Below are 6,989 nucleotides of genomic sequence, written 5' to 3' on the forward strand. Positions count from 1 at the left end.
GAGAAAGAGAGAGACACAGAATCAGCGGGGGGGGGGGGGAAGAGAGAGAAGAGGCGAGGAGAAGAGAGGCGCGCGGGGAGGGCAAGGTGGGCGGTGCTTAACCCCTCCGAGGGTGGGATGGGCTTCCAGTACTACTGACTTGGGGGAAGCGGCGGCAGGTCCAGGGAGTAGCGCGCGCGACGAGCGCTCCGGAGTAGCGTCCAGCCGGTCGTCGTGAGGGGAGGTCCCAGTCCGAGAGGCAGCCGGGCCAGCAAGCGGCGGGAGGGAGCCGACCCACTCAGGGTTGCTCCGAAGGGGCATTGCAGCGTTGGCGCCCGGTGCTCCGGCTGCTGGACGTTGGAAAGCGAGAACTAAAAGAAAGGAGAGGAACGGAGCACCTGCCTCCTGGGATTCCTGGCTTCTCGCTATAGATGCTCGGCTGCCCTGCCTCCCCGGGCCGTTTATGGAGAATTGAACGAGCCTCGCATGTTCCCTGCGCTGCTAGGAACGCACTTGACTGTTCTTTGAAAGTTTATTTTATTTTTATTTTTTTAGTTTGGGTTTTCAGGAACGCACAGTTCAGCCTTGAACAGGGGTGCCTCGACTGTACATTATCAACAACGGCATCACAGAGCAGGAGGGACCCCCCCCCAAAAAAAACCCCGTTTCGGTGGGTGATATAATGCCAAGATTGTTCTTGCAGCTCATTTCCCAAGCTGCATAGGAGCAGAGGTTGTTCATAATTCTGTTCTTGACTCTTGGCAGCTTGTTTCTCCCATTCAGTTTTCCAGTTTTCCCCATTTCTGGCTTGCAAAACTCACTCTGTGCCATTCCTTGTTTCAGGGTTGATCCTCTTCACCTAATAATCACCTGTTATAGTAGCAGTAGTTGTCACTTGGAAAGAGTAAGGGAAATAGCAATTCATAATGAAGTATGTCACGCAGCATAGAAACAAATGTTTCTGGGTCATCTTAAAAATTAACATAGGATTTAATAGCGTTCTTCTTCTCAACAGAGAAGCCTAGACTGACACATCATCAACATTTTTGGTACCACAACTGAAGAGGTGGGGAAATGCAGGCACATTTAGGCTACAGTCCTGTCCACACTTATATGAGAACAAGCTCCCATTACATCTGAATTTCGATGTACAGAATCTGACTTCTGGAGTCTTCGGAGAAAAATTACAAATATGATGATTTAGAATGTCCTTCATATTTATTACTGCTATTAACAGCATTTCTATGTTGTGATCAACTTCAACCCTTGAGGTGGTGTTCAGTGATATCTATGGGAAACATAGTTAGACCATGGTGCTGATAAAGCCAAGGTTGCAGGTTGCAGGTTCGATCCCTGTAAGGGACAGCTGCATGTTCCTGCATTGCAAGGGGTTGGACTAGACCAGGCATACCCAAACTTCGGCCCTCCAGATGTTTTGGACTACAGTTCCCATCATCCCTGACCACTGGTCCTGTTAGCCAGGGATCATGGGAGTTGTAGGCCAAAACATCTGGAGGGCCGCAGTTTGGGGATGCCTGGACTAGATGATCCTCAGGCTCCCTTCCAACTCTGTGAGTCTATGAAATACATTATATACATATCAAAGAATTAAAATGCAGGAATGAAAACTTCAGACGAAGGGCAGTATATAAACACAATAAATAATAATAGCAATAGTAATAAATGCAACTGAAAAATGAGGGCTTCTGTTTCCAATGTTCAGAGATGAGTGCAAATGATTATGCAAACAAAACTTGACTTGACACTAGGCAAAACTCCCGAGAAGAAAATTTCACAGTGAGGGGCCACCACTGGAAAGGCCCTCTCTGATCACTACATGCCTGGTCTCAGAGAGTAGTGGAACTCAGAAAGAGACATTTGAGGAAAATCTTATGTGGGGTGCTCATATTGAATAAAGGCTTCCATAAGAAATTTAGGTCTCACTCCAAGTCTTATATATTTTGAGGCTGCAGTCCTATATCCCCTTTCATGGAAGAAGGACATATTGAACTCAATGAGATTGCTGCTGAGTCAGGATGTTATAGGACTGTAATGTGAATGTCAAAATCAGCATTTTAATTTGCACTTGGTAACATACTGGAAGCCAGTACAGCTGTTTTAAGACTGGTGAGATACATTCTCAATATGTTCTCCGATGTGTTTTCTACTATATATAATGTCCAGTCACTCAAGGCAGCCCCATGTACAACACTTTTCAGTAACTCAAATGGGATGCTACCAGAGCTTGGCTAACTGTGGCCAGGTTTATGCCTTCAGCAGCTGCCTTCTGCAGTTTTGGCATGACACTTAAATATTGTATTTAATTTGAGATTTTGTGGTTGTATTATATGGGGGGGGGAAATACCTGATTTAGCTCACTGCTTCTTGATTTTTCGTATTTATGAGGAAGATAAGTCACAATATCTGGTGCCTGGTTTATGGTATTGATTACTAATTAGACAAAAAGCAAGTTTGTTTTTGTTGATAAGCAGAAGCAAGCATATAATTGAAAAGATGGGTTCCTTTGCTTGTGCAGCAATGTATGTACAGTATGTAAGTACAGTTTTAATGGTTGATTTCCATCTGTAAATCTTGTTTGATTTTTGCTATGATCAATGTATAATACCAGCCAGTTTTCTCCTGGTGGAATGTAGTAGAGTATGCAGAATGCTTTCACTCATGTATTCAGATGTGCTTTATTAAGGGTTCTTGTTAAGTAGCAACACTGATCCATCCCCCCCACATCCTCACCATGATCTTCACACTCACAGCAATAGAACAGCATGTCTCTATGGCTGGCATTTACAAAGGTCAGCAGATGTACAGTGCTATGTCTGAACGGGTTCCATGGAACTTCATGGAGAAATATGTGGAGGGCATGAAGCATGTTTAGAATTAGAAAGGGTTAGACTTTGCAAGGGCAGAATTTCTTTCTCTCTTACTGAAGAAGATTTTATAGTATTTAATTTAACAAAGCAAATATGCTTCCTGTAAAACCTGCTAAAATTTAATGTTAGGTAGTCAAAACCAAACACAATCCCTTTTACCACTTAATATAATTTCAGCTGAATTGTAGGCTATGTACACATCACTGGCTTAAAACATAGTAAGGTGCTTTGTGCGTGTGTATGTATTATGTGTGAGAGAGTGAGAGAGGGGGGAGTGTCTTATTGCATTTCAAGTCACATTTTTATGCTGCTGTATGCACCAGGGAGAGTCAGGGATGTTTTCACCTGATGCGCATCGCCTGTTTCTCCATGCCTGCAATAGAATCATAGAGTTGGAAGAGATCACAAGGGCCATCCAGTCCAACCCCCTGCCAAGCAGGAAACACCATCAAAGCATTCCTGACAGATGACTGTCAAGCCTCCGCTTAAAGACCTCCAAAGAAGGAGACTCCACCACACTTCTTGGCAGAAAATTCCACTGTTCCACAGCTCTGTCAGGAAGTTCTTCCTAATGTTTAGGTGGAATCTTCTTTCTTGTAGCTTGAATCCACTGCTCCGTGTCCGCTTCTCTGGAGCAGCAGAAAACAACCTTTCACTCTCTTCTATATGACATCCTTTTATATACTTGAACATGGCTATCATATCACCCCTTAACCTTCTCTTCTCCAGGCTAAACATACCCAGCTCCCTAAGCCGTTCCTCATAAGGCATCGTTTCCAGGCCTTTGACCATTTTGGTTGCGCTCCTCTGGACACGTTCCAGCTTTTCAGTATCCTTCTTGAACTGTGGTGCCCAGAACTGGACACAATATTCCAGGTGAGGTGTGACCAGAGCGGAATACAGTGGTACTATTACTTCCCTTGATCTAGATGCTATACTCCTATTGATGCAGCCCAGAATTGCATTGGCTCTTCTTCATCCCTGACCACTGGTCCTGTTAGCTAGGGATGATGGGAATTGTAGTCCCAAACTTTCTGGAGGGCCAGAGTTTCCTACGCCTGCAATAGGGTTTGCATCCCCAAACCCCTATTCAGTGAAAGTGTTATTTACAGAGCTGCTTTAAATGCACAAACCCCACCTTAACTGCATTTTCAAATTGGATTGAAGCTGGTTTGTGGGGAAACATATCAATCAGCAGTATTTCTTAGGAATCTACAAGATACAAATGGATTGTGGCTAACATCATGCATACTTGGCTTCAAACACCAGCAGTGGGAGCCGGTGTTAACAGTAATGTGTGCACTGTCTAAATCTGCAATGTTTCAGTTGTAGTCATTGTAAACGTGAAGCCAGACAAGGCTGTTTAATGATGGTATCTCTATTGCTTCCTCAAGAAACAGTTAAGCAAGAAACAAAGAGCTGTACTTTTTCCCCATTTCATTGCCACCAAACACTACCTTTTACAATTATTTTTCCTCTGCGGTGGAGTCTTCACCAATGAATACATATACCTGCCATTTCATTTGAAGGAAACTCAAATCCACAGAACATTATACCATAATAAATTTGTTAATCTTCAAGGTGCTACAAGATTCTTCATATTTTCTTTTCCGGGCTGCAACAGCTAACACACCTACCCCCAGAAAGGAATGGTTGTTATGCTCTGCAATTCAGGCATTTGAAAATTCATGCTTTTTTTCCTTATTTAGCAAAGCCACGGCCAGTTGTCTGTTCTTCTGTTGTGCTAGTATTTGTCTTTCTCTCCCAGGCATCCTTGACTCTCCCCACTCCTTGCTTGTTTTTCAACCTACCAAGCAGGACAGCTGGGGGGGGAATGAGGGTGACTGTCTACCCCCTGCCTACATAAATATTTGACTGATAGCACGGCATTGTTCCATGCCATTTCCCCTTCCACTGGAAGTAGCCCCCTGTGTAAAAGAGAAGGCTATGTTTTTTTTCTTTGTTTGTTTCAAACTTATTTCTCCTATCACTTCTGGCCTTAAAAACAAATCTGAAGACAGTAGACTGGCAGAACATGGATCTGCTTTTGGTTGCAAGAGAATTTGTGGATTCTGGGAATTGTTTCTGTGAAGGAAAACATCCTTTGCTGCAATACTAATCTTACATCTTAATAGCAAACTCATCATCCAAGTGTGGATCCTTATGTAGCCATAACAGCACCATCCACACACCAGAGGGTGGTATCAGCAGGCTCTGTGGGAAGCCACAGTTTTGCAAAGGCAGAAAAAGTATTTAGCGGATAAAACACCAAGAAGGGAGAATATATGTTTATTAAAAAGTAGCTCAATGAGGACTGAGTGTTGAGGAGGGGGGAACTGGGAAAAGGGGGGGGGAGGAGATAGAACTAACGATTGGCTGGGGGGACGACGACACCCTGAACAGGATAATTCTGCAATATAAGATTTTGTTGCAGGTCCCAGTTGGTTAAAATCATGTTTAGAGAACTGCAATGGATACCAGTTTTGTTACCCTCCAAGATTATGTGAGTGTAGGGCATTTTTATCAGATCGAAACTATGGGCACCTGCCCATAGTGCCTTCTTCCTTGAAATGCTTGATATTCAGATCTCTACAGACCTCTTGGATAGCTAGAACATCAAATCTAATGTTAGAATCATTTGCAGCTCAAATGGTCCATGCTGTCAAATTGGATGGGAGTTTTGTCTCCTAAAGAGATTGCATGCTGTCAATGTCACTTGTATAATTTCATGAAACATGGGTCTGTTTTGTATAAGAAAGGGTACAATCCAGCCAAAGTTAAACACTTTTAAATCCTACAGATTTCAATGGGATAGTTTATCATCCAAGTAAATCTCTTGAATTTAAGTGAACAGGACATAAAAGCACAACGTTAGATGGATCGTGCCTTTAATCTTTATTTTTTTAAAAAAAATCCACCCCAATATGATGTGGCAAGCATTCAATTTACACAGGGGTCATGAAAATGGAGAAAATTTTCTAGAGGGACATACAATTGCACTAAGAAAGAGATCTTACAATTCATATAACTATAATCAACACCTGTCCATTACACAATCGAAACACCTGCCAAGTGAAAAGATGGTTAATTATTTTCCCCAGTGAATGTGCAGATTAAAATAATTTTTGGTAACTTCAACAGCCATTTACAAATGTTAATCAAGGAATCAGACTGTGATTTAAAAATGACAAGTTGGTTTAAAGGGGACTGTTGTAACCCTCTTTGGCACATAGCAAACCTTGTTTTCCTCCAGGATTGCAGGTCTTTCCATTGTCCAAGGAGGAGTGAGGAGGTACAGGTGCTGGGCAAATGAGGACCAACTTACTTTACCGTTACTTACCATTACTTGTTAACCAGTGCTTATGGTTTGTTTGCCTTCTGACAAACCTTAGTTTACCAGGTTGGGCAGAAGGTAAATAAACCATGAGCAATGGTTCACAAGTAATGGTAAGACAGCCTCTGGTTTCCCCCCTACACCCCAGTGTGCTGAAGAACAGAGTAGGGGAGGAGTGAAGTTCAGTCTTTTGAGCACTGTGGATCAGCCTCCTGCTCATTCACATGAAACCATAATTTAAACTATGGTCTGATGTGACATGTGAACCAAGTCAGTGGCAGAATGTAGATACACAAAATATTTCCCCAGCCCTTATATTAGATTCTATTTCTGATCATTTGGAAATATGTGGATGAGGATCCAAAGAACTAAATATCTTGTTCCATGACCCAAAGAGAACTTTGTGACTGTGTTTCTCAAACAGCAGTTGGCCCATACCATGCAGCAATTTGCTTTTGAACTGAAGAGAGCTTGCAAAAGGAGTTTATGAAAAAGGAGATACCATGAGTGTCTAATGTGCAAACAAAAAAGGTTGTAAAATAATCCCAATGTGCATACCTAAACTCTTGGGTGTGACTAAAGTAGTTCTTTGGATCCTGGCCATAAATATTTGGGCCACAATCCAAATGCAGAGTTAAGTGCACTTGGGCCAACTCATTTCAATGGGCGTAAGTGCAGAAGATCTTAACCTGGTGTCCTTTGAAAGCAATGGAATAACTTAAACTACGTGGCATTGAATTGAAGTGTCTGTGGCTCCACTCCAGCTGCCCTTGGCTTCAGAAAGATCT

This window comes from Zootoca vivipara, chromosome 1 (genome assembly GCF_963506605.1).
Source record: "Zootoca vivipara chromosome 1, rZooViv1.1, whole genome shotgun sequence".
Classification (NCBI taxonomy): Eukaryota; Metazoa; Chordata; class Lepidosauria; order Squamata; family Lacertidae; genus Zootoca; species Zootoca vivipara.